General features: G+C 42.8%; 1 protein-coding gene across 4 annotated transcripts in view; it reads left to right on the forward strand.

The window, feature by feature from the left end:
- The window catches only part of CHST11 (carbohydrate sulfotransferase 11), a 308,964-nt gene that overhangs the window by 75,202 nt on the left and 217,086 nt on the right, over positions 1–16,676 (forward strand). The window lies entirely within an intron of this gene.

The following is a 16,676-nucleotide window of genomic DNA, read 5'->3' on the forward strand; positions in this document are numbered from 1 at the left end:
CAGCTGCATCCATGTCCCTACAAAGGACACGAACTCATCCTTTTTTATGTTGGCATAGTATTCCATGGTGTATATGTGCCACATTTTCTTAATCCAGTCTGTCACCGATGGACATTTGGGTTGATTCCAAGTCTTTGCTATTGTGAATAGTGCTGCAATAAATATATGTGTGCATGTGTCTTTATAGCAGCACACATAGTAACATTTCAATGAAACTGGCGAGAAAATGAAACCTCCTTTAATTCACTCTTCATTTGCAAAAGTAGGAAGAAATTGTTCAGCGACAACTGTGTTCAGTAGAACCATCATGAGTTCACTGGGCCCCCCTGCAGCTTGGGGACCGGGTGGCCAGTGCTGTTCTTCCACCTGCCACTATTTAGATGTGGAAAAAGAGACCTGGAAGAGTTTTCCAAGATGTCAGGTTATAAGAAGAGCTAGTGAGTGCACTAGACTGTGCTGTTTTTCCTTTGGTGTTCAAATAGAGAGAGTTTTAAAATCACTTTTTGCTCTAGGTGTTATCAAGACTTTTAGTTATTTTTGATTTTAAAACCCTGGGAAAGAAGAGGGATGACCTGGCCATTTTCGATCCAATGCACTTGACAGTATTTCCTTGTGCTGCTATGTCCCCAGGACTGACTTTGCAATTCTTTCTGAGCTGTGCCATACCACTGAATCCACTGAGGGCAGCCTTACTTTTTGGAAGGGAGGTAAGAAGAATAAAGAAATGTAGAGATTCAATGAACACACTGCTCGGCAAGTAGGACCTCAGTCTAGTGTAGAGAGAGCTGGCTGCCATCAAGAAATAGCTGTGTCCACAGCTTTCTCATTTTACCTTAGTGCTCAGGCAGACCCTGTGAAGGAAATGCAATTTAAATAGAGAGGTGGAAAATCTCTACCTGAGCTTCCCTGAGGCTGGAGAAGGAGATGAGGGCAAATTGAGCACCTGGAGACCAGAGTAACTAAGGAGTTGTGCCTACTTACTCTTTGCTGGTGAGATTGTTAGGTCTGGCATACATTTTTGGGGGTTATTAGATTCCTTCCTTGGTTTAGGTCAACTTGTTATGTGACAGGGAGACATTGTATTCTAACCTCTGGAATCTGGCTGCCTTTTTCCATCCCTGGCCCTGCCACTTATTTTGAGAGCTCAGACAAGTGACTTGACTCTCTTGGTTCTTTTACAGGGCTGTGTGTGGATTAAATAAGATCATGCATGTAAAGCATGTAGCCCAGTACTTGTTTTATGAATTCAGCTGCTTTGACAGAGAGACCCCAAATAATGTTGACTTTAAAAAGATGTAAATTGATTTCTCTGTGATACATGGTCAGAGTAGATGGCCTAGGAACGGTTCTGCAGGTTTCACAATGATCAGAGACCCAGCCTCCTATAGCTTGTTGCTTTGCCATCTTTAATATATGCCTTCTAGCTCCTGGTCCAAGGTGGCTGCTCCAGTTCCTGCCATCATTTCTGCATTCCAGCCAATAAGGGAAAAGGGGATATGGAAGGCATGCCTCTTTCCCTTAACAACATGGCCGAAAAGTTACTCACAGCACTGTCTCGTCTGAATAGGCCAAAGCTGAATCATGTGATCACATTATTCACAAGTGAGGTGGGGAAATTTTAGTCTTTAGCTGGATGTCCAGCTAAAAAGCATGATTACAGGCCGGGTGCAGTGGCTCATGCCTGTAATCTCAACACTTTGGGAGGCTGAGGTGGGTGGATCACTTGAAGACAAGAGTTTGAGACCAGCCTGGCCAACATAGTGAAACCTCATCTCTCCTGAAAATACAAAAAATTAGTCGGGCATTGTGGCACACGCCTGTAATCCCAGCCAATTGGGAGACTGAGGCACAAGAATCTCTTGAACCCGGGAGGTGGAGGTTGCTGTTAGCTGAGATTGCGCCATTATACTTGAGCCTGGGAGACAGCGCGAGACTCTGTCTCAAAGCACTATTACTGTATAAGAAAGAGAGGTGGGATATTGGGGATGACTTGCAGTATCTATCTAAGAGTTAAATGCTCAATAAATGTTAGTTATCACTACCACCACCACCACCACCACCGTCATTATAATCATCATGACCATCATCATTTCTGGTCTTAGCCTATAGATTCCTCCACATCCTCACTTCTTATTTGGTCCCCTTTTTCTCCATTTTAGCCCATGTTAGCTTGTGCTTTGTTCTTTTGCATGATTTGCCTCTGTCCCTGTCTTGAGACCTTTTTATACCCAGAGGTTGGCAATGTAACTAGAGTCCTACAATAAGCTCCTGTGTGGTGGAAATGGATCTTAAAGCTGTGAGGACACTGACAGTCTAGGGAGACTAGAGCATAAAGTCTTAGTAAATCCGCTTGGCAGCTTCATTGAAATACTACAGGAAAAGGTGACGCAAGGAAGAAAAAATCTAGCTATCCTGAAATGTAGGTTAAGCACTTGCTTCATTTTGTTGTATTCTTTCCACTCACTTTTGTGAACTTCCATTGAAGATGCCTTGAATCTCCGTGGAATTCTTTCTTAAAGCTACAGTCTGGATATCCAGCCTCCTGATTCACCTTTGGGGTTTCCAAAATATGGTAAGTTCAAAATCTGTGGCCTTACAAAGGTGGTGGGAGCCAAGTTCCTTTTGGTTTAGAAGCACTTTGAGTATATAAATGGATTCATGCTGTGGACCCTGATTCACGATTTAGATGTTTCACAAGAGCTTTTCAGGATAGAGGTGGTTCATTGAAATTTCACGTGGATTTAAGGCTCATTAAGGTGTTGGGGAAGCTGGATGCCACTCTCTTGGTATAAATCCCAGTGAGGCTAATTTAGTGGAACTGCAGCCAGCTTTCATGTTTTCCGTCAGCCACACTTACCTTCATCTCTTCCCTTCTCCTTTCTAAAATACTGTATCAGAAAGTGACATTTTCCTCCTAGGAGAAGAATCACTCAAAGACAATGGCCTTCCTTCTTTCTACCATGGTATTTGTCTTTAAAGATTAGGTGATGTGGTGGGTGGGCATGGTGGCTCATGCCTGTAATCCCAACACTTTGGGAGGCTGAGGTGGTAGGGTCACCTGAGGCCAGGAGTTTGAGACCAGCCTGGGCAACATAGTGGGACCTTGTCTTTACAAAAAATTAAAAAATTAGCCAGGCATTGTGGTCCATGTCTGTACTCCCAGGTACTTGAGAGGCAAGAGGATTGCTTGAGCCCAGGAGTTTGAGGCAGCAGTGAGCTATGATTGTGGCAAGAGAGGGAGATCCTGTGTCCAAAAAAAAGAAGAGAGAGGAAAAAAAAAAAAAGATTAAGTGATATGGAGACAAAGGATGGGAAAATCCTACAAAGAAAGATTGAAGTCATTGTTGATTTGTTTTTTCTTTCCCTTATTCTTTCTTCTTTTCAGTCCCTGTGGGTTCTGCCTGAGATCTCTCTTGGGAATTCCTCTTATTCATTTCTTCCCTTCTGTTACTGTTCTAATTCAGGCCTGTAGTGTCCCTTGCTAGGACTAGTGCAGTAGTCTTCTGGTTTTCTTGCCCCCTGCCTCTTCTCCATCCTGTGCATGTTCTCCCAGCACTGACCTGGCCCAGTCACTCTGTTACACACAGTACCTTCTTCCCATTACTGTCAATGGCATGGAGTCAGCCTTCCTTGGCATGGGATCCAAGACCAGACCATGACTATGGTTGTTTGCTAACAGTTAAGAATATGTGGCATCCTTATAGGCATTGTTTGTAACTCTTTTTTACAGTGAAGGAAATGGAGGCTAGAGGGATTAAGTCACTTGCCCAGTGGCTCCTGTTAAAAAGCGATGAAACCAGGATTGGGCTCTGGGCAGCTGTGCTCCAAAACTGGTGCTCTTAATCCCCACATCATGTGTTGGTCTCATCTCTGTCTGTCCTCTTCTCCCACCGCCTCTTTCCCTCACACCCTGGCTTCCAGCCCCATGAATCGGCTTTCATGTCCCTGTCTTGTTGCCATCAACAGCATGACTTGAAGTTGCCCATGTCGTGGTGTCTGAACCTTCATGTTTGCTGTCCTCTCTGCCTAGAGTGCCTTCCCTCCCCTTTTGACTGGCAAAGTTTCACTCCAAGGTCTAGTTCACAGCACCCTCATGGTGATTCCCACTCCCACTCCCATTATAAAAATGAGCGGAAGACGGCCACTGTATATTGGTTCCTAGGTTGTTTCTTCACACCAGACTGTACCTAACAGTCTCAAAATTCTGTAGGTTCCAAACTCAATTTTTAAAATGTTTACGAGTTTATTACAAAGAATACCAAGGAACACTCTGACGCAGAGGTACATAGGGCAAGGTGGGGGAGGGGTGCAAAGCATCCATGCCTTCTCCAGGCATGCCAGCCTCCCACCACTTGTGTGTTCACCTGCCCCAGAAGCTCTCCACACCCCTTCCCAAGCTCAAATGTTTACACATCCATTTGTTTTAAAACTAGCCAAAACAAGCAGATTTCTAGCCATTCAGGGCCTGCCTACTTTGCATACCCCACAGAACCGTACCCACCATGTGCCAGCCGTTGGTAAGACAGAGCCTTATGGTTACAAGATGTAAGACTGCTCACTGACCCAGCGATCCTACAATGCTCCTGAGCTATATCATCCCCTACAATTCCCCTCCCCACCCCAGACAATGGCCCCCACACCCACCATAACCCTCTGGATGGTCCTCTGCTATGAGGGACTTCTGTCTCATGCAATCCTGTTTAAGTACTGTTGTGTGTTACTGCCAAATCTTTTTTCTTTTTATTTATTTTTAGAGATGGGTTCTCACGATGTTGCCCAGGCTGGTCTTGAACTCCTGGACTCAAGCAAACCTCCTACCTCAGCCTCCTGAGTAGCTGGGGCTACAGGCATGCACAACCATGCCTTGCTTCCAAGTCTGTTTTCTTGATCAGCTCCCAATTACTCAAACCCCTATACCCTCAACAGATTCCATCACTCTGTTTTATAAATTTCCATGGTATTTTGAACCTGCCTCCATGACTGCACTCAACACATCATGCCATAGTTGGTTGTATACTTGATTGTCATCCCTTTGGATTCCTGACCAAGACTTGAGGAAGCCAAGGAGTCCTGGGTTGGGAAGAATAGGAAGAAGTGTAATGAACTTGTAAACATGATCAGGTGTTCCCAGCATCATGGACTCCTTTGTTGTTTTGTACTTGGCCATAATTTATGTTGGTTGCTAGCATCAAGTCTGAAAACACTGGCATTTTGTGAAGCACCTGGGGAAGAACTTGTAAGTTTAATTTCTTCTGAGCCTGAAAATGTGCCCAGGTGAAATGTATGAGATAGAGATGATTACTAAAATGGAGACTTTTCAAGGCTTATTTTGATGGTTCTTTTGTTTCCTGCCACTCCCTTCCTTAACCTGGACTTGACAACTAAAAAAAAATGAATGAATAAATCAATAAATAAATGAGTGGAAGGATTCTTTGCATGATAATGATTCTGCTCAGCACATTTTCTTCCAAATTGTGCTCCCAGAAGACACTTGGGTTCTTAGATTGTTCATGGATCATTATCACTTGTCAGGGACAGTGGAAATGTAGGAGCTGGTTGCAAGTGCCAATCAATAAGCAATGAAAAGGAGGCACTCTGAAATGGCCTCAGCCAATGGATGTTCAGAGAGAGACAGACACAGGCAGCTTTTCTGGAATAAGTCTTTTTGGCTGTAGTTCACATCCTGTTACATAAATTTCCATTGGATTGGGCTGAGGCTGGGAAATTTAAGGCATTTCTTTAGAATGAAACTAAAATTTACCCCCATCCCCAAATCCTTTTAATGAAATTAAAGTTACTTATAAGGAAAGAAAGATCTTGGGTTAGTAGAGATACATTTTAATAGAGAAAGGGAAAACTAAAATGTGGTTTTCTTAAGCCTTTGGCAAGATTCATATTGAAATAACTGAGTTCTTTTTTTCCTTCAACATTGTCAGTGTAATAGTGATATAAAGTTTTATGGATAAGTAAATGTATTTAGCAAAATGACATATTTCAGTGATAAATTTGGTTTCTTAGTTCAGAATATTGCTTTGACTAAGGAAGGAGAGTGACAGAATGAATATCAAGGACTCTATCCCTCATTTCCATTTTCTTTGACAGCGTATATATGGGCCACGAATGAAGACCTTGATCCTGAAACCGTCTGTGGTTTCTCTAGCAATTCTCATGACTTAGCCTCTTCCTCCTTCTTCCCTCAGAACCGGGGAAATAGAGCGAGGACAATTTCCCGGCAATATTCTTCCAAGTTGTGGGTAGTCACTTGCTGTTCACGGTTCCCATGTAGTGATTTCCATTTCACCGAACTTTTTGCTTAGTGCCTTTTGAATTCATTCTTATCACATTACAAACACATACCTGAAGGTGGTCAGGTGGATGGATTTCAGTTGATCCCACTGAGAGGGTGGGAGAAGCCACTGTCCTCTTTAGTGTTTCCTCCCAGGAAGGAAGGATTTGTTGTGTAATCTGTATCGGTGCTGCTTGGTTTCTGGTATGAATGGTGCATGGCCTTGAAGCTCTGCTAATCTCCAGATTGCCAGACCGAAGAGCATAATGCATGTGTGGGCTGATTTCTTGGGAGCTTTTGTTTTGATTATTTTCATTTGCATACTGATTTATTAAGCACCAGAGCGTAAGGGCTAGAAATCTTTTTATTTCATCTTATTAAGAGGCTCAATTATTCTTCCTTCACAGAAGCCAAGTTTCTGATTAGCTATACCAACCCCATCTCCATTAGGCAATTTAAGATGTGAATTATACATTTTTTAAAAAGCAGCTAATTATGGTAAAGCCTGACACATTTATATTTCTGTGAAACCCCTGTGGCAAAGATTCTGGCTAGAAGATGACATCATATGGGGTTGTAAAATCACTCCTTGTGGAGCTGTTTCTTCATGTTGTAAGAAAACTTGTAAATGTGAAAAGATTGTACTTATGCCTTCTGATCCTCCTTCCCTGGGCCTCACCCACTGTTTGGAGTCTGTGGGCAGAGTTATGGTGTAGGGGCTCCGTCCTTGACATTCTCATAGAGATGCCCTCGTCTTCCTGGATTTCAGGGTGGAAGGAATGGGAATGGTAGGTCAAGTCTGAAGACATTGAGGTCTGACGCTGTCTTCCTGTTCAGATGGTAGCTTGTTCTGGGGACCTTTCAGTGGAGTGTCTGTCCTTAGCGCCTCATGCACTGCCATACACTGGGTTTTAACTGCAAACTGTTTTAGAATAATCTGGTCTTAATGTCTGGGAGTTCTAATCTGTGCATCCCAATGAGGTCCTTAGACCTCAGGGCCAGATCTCACACTGACTCTCTTTGACCGTGCTGCATTCCACAGGCAATGTGGAATGTTGCTTACCTCAAGGAACATAAACCTTACATTGTGGAATAGAGGTATTTGCAAATATCTTCTCCTCTCCCATTGCCAAGGTGGCTCAATGTCTGCTAAAATTGAATCCATATGGGTACACCGAGCAGAAGGGGAGGGCAGAATGGGTCAGAAAGTACATTGCAGTATTTGTTTGTGATGACATTCATTTAACCAGAGCTAACCTCGGAGTTATAAACCAGGGCATTATTTCCTAAACAGTATCATGTATTCATTTGTGGCACTATAGAAAATTTAATTTATACATGTATTTATGCATAGACATACGAAAGAGATCATAGCTCTGGATTCAATGTGAATAAAAAGCAGATTCATTCTAGAGTCCCAAATACAGTGGATTGTGAAGGACAATCCTTTTTATTATATAACATTTACTTTCCTCTAGGACATCTGTTAGTTCAGCTGTTTTCAATGGTGCATCAGCAACATACAGAGGGGATATGCATTAGAAATGAGGGCGAGACTGTAATTTGATAGAACATATCAATTCACTTTGCTGGTTTTTTCCATACAAAATAGACAGCAAAGCTGGACAAGTCTTCTTGCCTGACAGGGACATGAAAATGATGGACTGGGAAAGTATCTTCGGGATGAGGGCTCGTAAAGGCTGAGAAATGATGCCTTGGAGCTCATGAGAAATAGTATTTGCTCAAACCCTTTCAGGACAAACTATGACCACTTAATTTACTTTAAGTCTGGTATTGATGTCATAGATCCAGTATTTAAGTCTAGTGAGGCCAACTTCTTCTTCATACAGAACTGCCCATGAGTTGATGCCCATCGTTGCATGGTAAAGACTTCCTACTTAATGTGTGGTCCTATGACCACACATTATCAGCACCACAGTTTTTAGATGTCAGCAGTACAGAATCTCAGGCCTCACTTGTCCATGTGATGCACTTGTGTAAATTGTGCACACTTTTGCTTCACTGTTCTTCCATGTCATCCACATCAGCCCATGGTAGCATGTCTCACTCTCTTCCTTTGATCGGGAGGAGTCTGGATTTTGGATCGGGTCAGAACCGTGCTCAACTTGGCTCTGCCTATCTCTTCATTGCTCTGCCTTGCTTTTCTCTTCTATAAAGTGGAGATACCAACAACAACCTCACAGGGCTTTTAGGAGAATATGTATAAAACACTTGGCACAGAGCGAGGCAGATAGAAGATGGTGGTTATTACTGTGATGGCAGTGGTTATGTCCCATCTCCCCTGGTGGTTGTGTGTTCCTTTGAAAGAGCTTCCCTGTCCAGTTCATCTGTCTGTTCCTCCAGGCCCACTTCTCTGTGCCTGGAACATGTTTGATGGCTGAAGGGATAGTTGTGCAGCGCTAGCATCTGTACTTTAAGATCCTTGATCTCTGAAAAATTCAGTTTGAGTCAGAGGCAGCGGTCCTAATAACTTTAGCTCCCAAGGGAAGCATTCTAGAAGCTGTTAGGAAACAATTCCTTCACTGTCACGTTCAGGCATGTCCATGGCTGCCCTCTGGTTACATACCACATTGCACGCAGGTGTGTGGAACAAAAAGGGTTAGTTGCTGAAAATATTCCAGCTCAGGGTTTCCATTATCATGTCACTCTGGAATGAGATGGAAAATGAAGAGCTCAAATAACAGGCTTCAATCGTCCATCAACTTGGGGAGTTGTCATCTTGGATTGGGATTGTGGTTCTAAGATACAGAAGAGCTAAAACAGCAGAGCCTAGGATGGTGGGCTGGTGTCCATAGAAACTGCTGACCAGGCAGGTGCCCAGCATTGAATTAGCATTGGCCTTGAGATACCCATCATGTGGCTTTCCACGACACTGTGGGTAGTGAGGCCAAGGAGTTAACAGGGTGGACTCTGAGGTCCAATGACCTGGGTTGGAATCTTGGCCCTGCTTTCTATCAGTGGGATGACAGGCAAGTTACTTAACTTCACCAGCCCGCACCACTCACAAGAACATTAGAACACTGGAGATGGATTTTTGTGCTGCCTGGTTGAGTGGCTGTTCAATAGAATTTTTAAAAACCCTTTTGATGCATTTTTAATTTGGAATAGGTTTAGTATTCGAGAAAAGTTGTGAAAATAATACAAATAATTCAGTTTTCATCTATTCCTCCCAGTACCTGCCTTTTTTTTTTTTTTTGGGAACCAGGGTCTCTCACTCTGTTCCCTAGGCTGGAGTGCAGTGATGCCGTCATAGCTCACTACAGCCTCAAAGTCCCGAGCTCTAGTGATCCTCACACCTCAGCCTCCTGAATGACCAGGACCACAGGTGCGTACCACCATATCTGGCTAATTTTTTTATTTTTAGTAGAGATGAGGTCTTGCTATGTTGTCCAGGCTGGTCTTGAACTCCTGAGCTCAAGCAATCCTCCTACCTCGGCCTCCCACAGTGCTGGGATTCCAGGTGTGAACCACCCACTGTAGTTAACATCTTACATTAGTGTGGTACATTTGTCATGACTAATGAACTGATATTGGTACATTATTATTAACTGAAGACCATATTTTACTCTGATTTTCTTAGTTTTTACCTAATGTTCTTTTCTTATTCCAGAATTCCATATAAGAGATCACACATTCTGTTTAGTTGTCATGTCTCCTTGGGCATGTGGCTGTGGCAGTTTCTCAGACATTCCTTATTTCTGGTGATTTTGCCCATTTTGAGGGGTGTTGGTCAGATGTTTTTTAGGACATTCCTCAATTGGGATTTTTCTCATGTTTTTCTCATGAATTGACCGTGGTTTGGGGATTTCAGGAGAAAGACCAGAGAGGGGAGGATCTGTTCTTATCTCATCCTATCAAGGGTGCATCACCCTCTCAACATGAGTTATCACTGTTGATGTTGACCTTGGTCTCTTGGCTAAGTAGTGTTTGTTGAGTTTTTCCATGGTAAAATTGCTCTTTCCCACTCTTTCCATGCTGTATTCTTTGGGAGGAAGTCATTATATGCCACCTAAAGTTAATGGAGAATGTTAAAGAGAATATATATTTTTGAACTTTGCCCATCCATACCTTTTTTCAACATTTTCTATAGCCCACATCCTATTAAAATCCACTTAAATTTCTTTCCTCCACCAGATTGTAATCTCCTTCATGGAAAAAACCAAGGCTGATTTGTGTAAACAATATAGGTTAATTGGCCAAGTGACTTGACATTTCAGATCAGTTTCCCCAATTGCCAGTGCATATTCTAGTTCAGTATTATAACATTTGGCAGTGAGAAACAGAAATTTACTATCTTTATTTTGAGAAGTGTTGATTTTTGAGTAATTGAGGCCTAGAAAGGCCAAGCAATAATAACAATGAAAGCTCACACTTACATAGCGCTTCTTGTATTTCACACATGGTGTCTGCACTCAACATATGCCAACTCATTGAATCCACACAGCAATCCTATAAAGCAGTCACACTTATTCTCCTCATTTTACAGATGAAGACACTGAGGCCAAAATAATTGTCATGCCCAGAGAAGTGTTGCCCAAGGCTACACAGCTAGCAAATTGCAGAGCTAGGCAACAGAATTTTGAAAGCAAAAAGTTATCTACATATCTGCTAGCTGTTCTTCCCTCTACCCACAAGTAGCTTGATAACTCCACTCTTCACTTTTTTCCTGTGTTAGCACAGGGTCCAGACTTTGGAGCACCACGGCCACAGTGTTTATTCCTGGTTCCAGCACTTGCCTGCTGTGTGACCTTGGGCACGTTACTTCACTTCTGTGTCTCTGCAACTGAAAAATGGGGATAATATTGGTACTTCCTTGGGAGGCTTTAATAAGATAATGCACCACACCTAGTAGTTAGCATTTATTTTTATTATGTTTTTTAGCATTTATTACAAATACAACTGCTGTATTTCCTGAATTAAAAGTAGGGGGACATGGATGAAAAACTACAAGTGTTGGTATGGGGATAATAAGATGAAATATTTAAAATAGGGATTGTTTCCTGAAAGTAGGATGACTGAACAGTGGGATTATAAAATGCTTGTAAGAAAGATGGAGGAGCTAAATTGTGGAAGGGACTGAGAAAACCAGGACACGTTAGGACCCTTGGCACTGAGGAGGGATACAGCTCACACCCGCAGAATTGTCAACCACAGTGGCATAATTCACAGTGAAGCATAGACTGAAAGACTTTGGTTATCTTTTCAGACTTTTAGTAGTTATCTAAATACAGTCGTCCCTTGGTATCCTTGGAGGATTGGTTCTAGGACCTCTTATGGATACTAAAATCCACAATGCTCAAGTCCCTATATAAAATAGTGTAGTAGTATTTGTTTTTTCTTTTCTTTAGAGACAGGGTCTCACTATGTTGCCCGACTGGTCTCGAACTCGTGAGCTCAAGCAATCCTCCCACTTCAGCCTCCCAAAGTGCTGGGATTACAAGTGTGAGCCACATACCCAGCCCTAAAATGGTGTATTAGTATTTATTTGCATATAACCTATGTACCTCCTCCCCTATACTTTAATCTCTAGATTACTTAAAATACTTAATACAGTGCCTATGCATCACGTCATTTGTGTGATTCAGTGTAGTACTTGTTGTGCAGCAAATTCAAGTTTTGCTTTTGGAACTTTATGGAATTTTTTTCTGAATATTTTCCATCTGAGGTTGGTTGAACCCATGAATGTGGAACCCATGAATGTGGAACGCATGAATATGGAGGCTGATTGTACAGGACAAAAAGTCGTAAATAAAATGAATGAATAAAGCCTACTTTTAAATTGATGTATATTTAAAATTTTTTAAATTATAATTTGGGAGCCATAAAAAAGAATATAGGTAGTGTCTCAGATTTAGGAAAAGTCATTATTTTTAGCTAAGAACCATCAATTCCTAGACTTGTTAATCTTATCTTCACTTTAATCAATAGCTCTGGCAGGCCACTTTTTGGGGAGAGGCATATTTTTTGTAAAGAAAGAATGAAAGTCAGAGAGAGTGTTTATGTGTGCGAGAGACAGGAACCTCGAACCATTGGGCCACAAGGGCAGATCCCCAGTGACCGGAGGCCCCTCTCCTGTACTCCTCCACCCTCACCTGGGTGATCTTGTCATAGATTTGTGCCTCAGCAGAATCAGAATGATTGATTACATGTCAAAGACCACCAGGGAAACCTGCAGATGGGTGAAACCGCAGGGTTCAGTCTGGGAAAGCCACGGCTTCATCCTCTCTAATTACAAAATTAATGAGGGCTGGAGGCAAAGGCTCCAGACGGTCCAAGGTGAGCCAGGGAGCATTTTGATGCCCTAAAACAGCTCGTGTTTATTACGTGGTCTTACCTGATCGTGTGTGAACTGAAGTGAAGGGGTGAGGGGGAAATGGAGCTTCGCCTCTAAGATTTTGCTTCTTGAGTTAAGTTTGGGGTCAGGTCAGAAGATGCTTTTTCATCGGTAGTGTTTTGATAGCAAAAGCAAAGAGCCAGTGACAGAACTTTTCAAATGACTCTTAGAAGATGACCCGGCATCCCTGAAGTATCCAGCACACCAGCTTGTAAGAGTAAGGGTTAGAACATGACGCGTATCACACACAGAATCTCACACACACACACACACACACACACACACACACACACACACTTTAAAAGCTTTCATGTGCCCTGATCATGCTGTCCTTCTTTTGTGATTAATTGAGAGTCTTTGGCTTTGCTCTGGAGATGCAAAAATCCTTGAGGTGACCTCCACGGAGTGATGTAAATAACAAAGTGATTCATCACTTGTCAGTGAAGTTGACATCTTAAATGACAATCTGGCTTCACATCCCTTTTGGGGGTATTTCTTCTCAGAACCTGCAAGACCCTTTTCGTGAAACGTGGTCTGTGTTTGGCTTGCATAGTCATCTCGGTGCAGCTTTTTCTTTTCACTATAACAAAATAACGATGGTGGTTTCTTTTTAATTCCTTTAGCTTCCTTGCCTGAGTATTTAGGAAGCAGTACTCTAACATTTTTTAAATGTCTGTGGTAGGCTAGTGGATATTCTGAAATAGAGTTTTGGCCTCACCTCTTGCTTTCAAATCCCCTTGTTGGGAATAGGATATTTACTTTGAATGAATTTGTCTGCATTTTAGAGGCACTCTTGCTTTGCTCCATCTCATGGGGAAATTGGGAAAACAAATGAGAAAAGGGCAGTGCAAATTACTTCAGGTCAGCTAATCTGGAGGGGAAAGAAGTGTCTTAGGAGTAAAGATTGTTATTAGTTAGGCGTGGTGGCAGGTGCCTGTAATCCCAGTTACTCAGGAGGCTGAGGCAGGGAAAATTGCTTGAACCCGGGAGGCGGAGGTTGCAGTGAGCTGAGATTGTGCCACTGCACTCCAGCCTGGGAGACAGAGTGAGACTCCATCTCAAAAAGACTGTCAGTTACCAGTTGCTGTACCAGAAGTAATAACTGAATGATACTGCATTTTACTTTATAGCCACTTTCATGTCCACTATTTCATTTTCAACATCTTGGATGTGTAGGACCAAGTGATGATAAGCAACTAACTTCATCTTTCCTCAATTGAGAAGAGTGAGGCATGCTTTTAAATGGTAATGTTGAACATCGTGGAAGATATGCTAACATTTTAGAAATAATCCACATATAGCCACTGTGGGAAATGGTATGGCAGTTCCCCCAAAAATTAAACATAGAATTATCATGTGGTCCAGAATTCTACTTCTTGGGTATATACCCAAAAGAACTAAAAGCAGGGACTTGAACGGATATTTGTACACCTATGTTCATAGCGGCATTATTCACAATAGCCAAAAGGTGAAAGCAACTCAAGTGTCCATCAAGGGATGAATGGATAAACCAAGTGTAATATAAACATACAATGGACTGCTATTCAGGCTTAAAATGTAAGAACATTTTGACACATGCTACAACATGGGTGAACCTTGAAGACATGATGCTAAGTGAAATCAGCCAGACACAAGGACAAATACTGTGTGATCCAACTTCATAACAATGTAAAAAGCACAGGCTATTCTGGGAGAGACACGCATGAAACTGGTATCAGTGATTATGCAAAATAGTCTAGGACCTGGAACCCCAGTGTCCAGCACATAGTGTATGTTCTAGAAACACTAGTGAGTAGACAGTTGTTGCCTGGGTAGGGTGGGGATAGTGGGGAAGACCAAGTTTTCACTGTATAAACCTTTTAGTGTCTCTTGGTTTTCATACCGTGTGGCTTCGTTACCTGTTCAAAACATTAACCCTTTAGATCCAGTGGCAGTGAAGGTGGTAAAGGGAGATGTAAGTTCCCATTTAGGACATTTTAGGACACCCAAGGGTTGTTCCCCTAAAGAGTAGTTGATGATTGCACTAAATCTCTGAGTCATCCTCATGCCGAAGGGGTGTTGGCTGGACAGGGGACAGTGATAACCAGTGTGTTAGTCCATTTGTGTTGCTATAAAGGGATACCTGAGACTGGGCAATTTGTAGAGGAAAGAAGTTTGATTGACTCATGGTTCTGCAGGCTGTACAAGCATGGCACCAGCATCTGCTGAGCTTCAGGTGGGGCCTCAGGAAGCCTCCGGTCATGGCAGAAGGTGAAGGGGAATCGGGGTGTCACATGGTGAGAGAGTGAGCAAGAGAGAGGGGGAGGAGGTGCCAGGGTCTTTTAAACAACTAGATCCCATGTAAACTCTCAGTGTGAGAACTCACTCCTTACCAAGGGGATGGCACCAAGCCATTCATGAGGGATCCGCCCCCATGACGCAAACACCTCCCACTAGGCCCATGCCCAACAGTAGAGGTCACATTTCAACATGAGATTTGGAGGGGCAAACCATCCCAACTGTGTCATTCAGTAGTTTTCTAGGCTTACTTTTTATACTAGCAGGACAGGCATTGTTGGTAACATGTCATATTTTGTGTTTCCATTTGCTCCTGATAGGGGAGGAGACTAGTGGTCTCTTCTAGCTTTTTATGCTTTTAAATTGTTTTGCAGAGAAATATGGTGTTTCTCCCCAACCCCCTCCCATCCTTCTCATCCCTGGACTTGGCTCAGAGTCTTAACAGGAGTCCAGGAGTATAAGTTGAGGGAAATGAACACATTTGGTCAGATCCTGCCTGATGTACTTTATCTATCAGTGGCATCATGAGACCTGACGACAGTTACCGAAGTCACTGTATACTTTTTTCACCTCTTCGTGCCTCTTCCCTTACCCATCTCCCCTGCCCTGGTAACTAACAGATTCCTTCCAGTCAAGGAGCCGATTATTATATTGTTCCCTTCACTGTTTTTGGTAACGATGATTTGGTACACCGGTAACGATGTATCTGAAGCAGGGCATGGAGGTGTGCACCTATAGTCCCAGCTACTCGGGAGGCCAAGGTGGGAGGATCCTAGGAATTCAAGACTAGCCTGGGCAACATAGCAAGACTCCCATCTATGCAAAAAAATTTTAAAAATTAGCCAAGCCTGGTGGCATACACCTGTAGTCCTGGCTACTTGGGAGGCTGAGACGGGAGGATGGCTGGAGCCCAGGAGTTTGAGGCTATAGTGAGCTATGGTTGAATCACTGCACTCCAGCCTGGGCAACAGAGAGAGACCCTGTCTCTAAAAAAAAAAAAAAAAAAAAAAAAAAAAAGAAATACCTGAAAAGAACTAATTAATGCTCATACATAGAATTTTTGATGAGAACCTTCTGGCTGTAGAGAAAGTATTGGTCAACTGTACTGTCTAGGCTAATTTCTCAGAAAATAATGAGCATAGTTAAGGATAACTGAGAAAAATGTAAACTATGGAGACTGTATCCCATATCAAAATAAAAAAATTGGTGGATAGGGAGAGAGGAAGGTAAGGGAGAAAATGTATTTTGCCATTGTAGAAATCAGAAATTTGGGCAGGGCATGGTGGCTTACGCCTGTAATCCCAGCACTTTGGGAGGACGAGGCAGGTGGACCACCTGAGGCCAGGAGTTTGAGACCAGCCTGGCCAACATGGCGAAACTGTGTCTCTACTAAAAATACAAAAATTAGCTGGGCGTTGTGGCAGGCACCTGTCATCCCAGCTACTCAGGAGGCTGATGCAGGAGAATCACTTGAACCTGGGAGGTGGAGCTTGCAGTGAGCTGAGATCGTGCCACTACACTCCAGCCTGGGTGACAGAGGGAGACTTGGTCTGGAAAAAAAAAAAAAAGAAAAGAAATTAGAAATTTGAGCAGTCAATGCTGTGCCCTGGGGGTCGCAGTCCTCCCCTGGAGATAATGGATTTGGTGCTTTCTTTTTGATTTCTCAAAATAATAATAAAGGCATTTTCTCTTCCCTCTGAATTACGGCAGTAAATTTATATGGGGCGGATGTTGGCCTTGCCACAGCAATTATGTGGT

Source organism: Chlorocebus sabaeus, chromosome 11 (genome assembly GCF_047675955.1).
Source record: "Chlorocebus sabaeus isolate Y175 chromosome 11, mChlSab1.0.hap1, whole genome shotgun sequence".
In the NCBI taxonomy this organism is placed as follows: domain Eukaryota; kingdom Metazoa; phylum Chordata; class Mammalia; order Primates; family Cercopithecidae; genus Chlorocebus; species Chlorocebus sabaeus.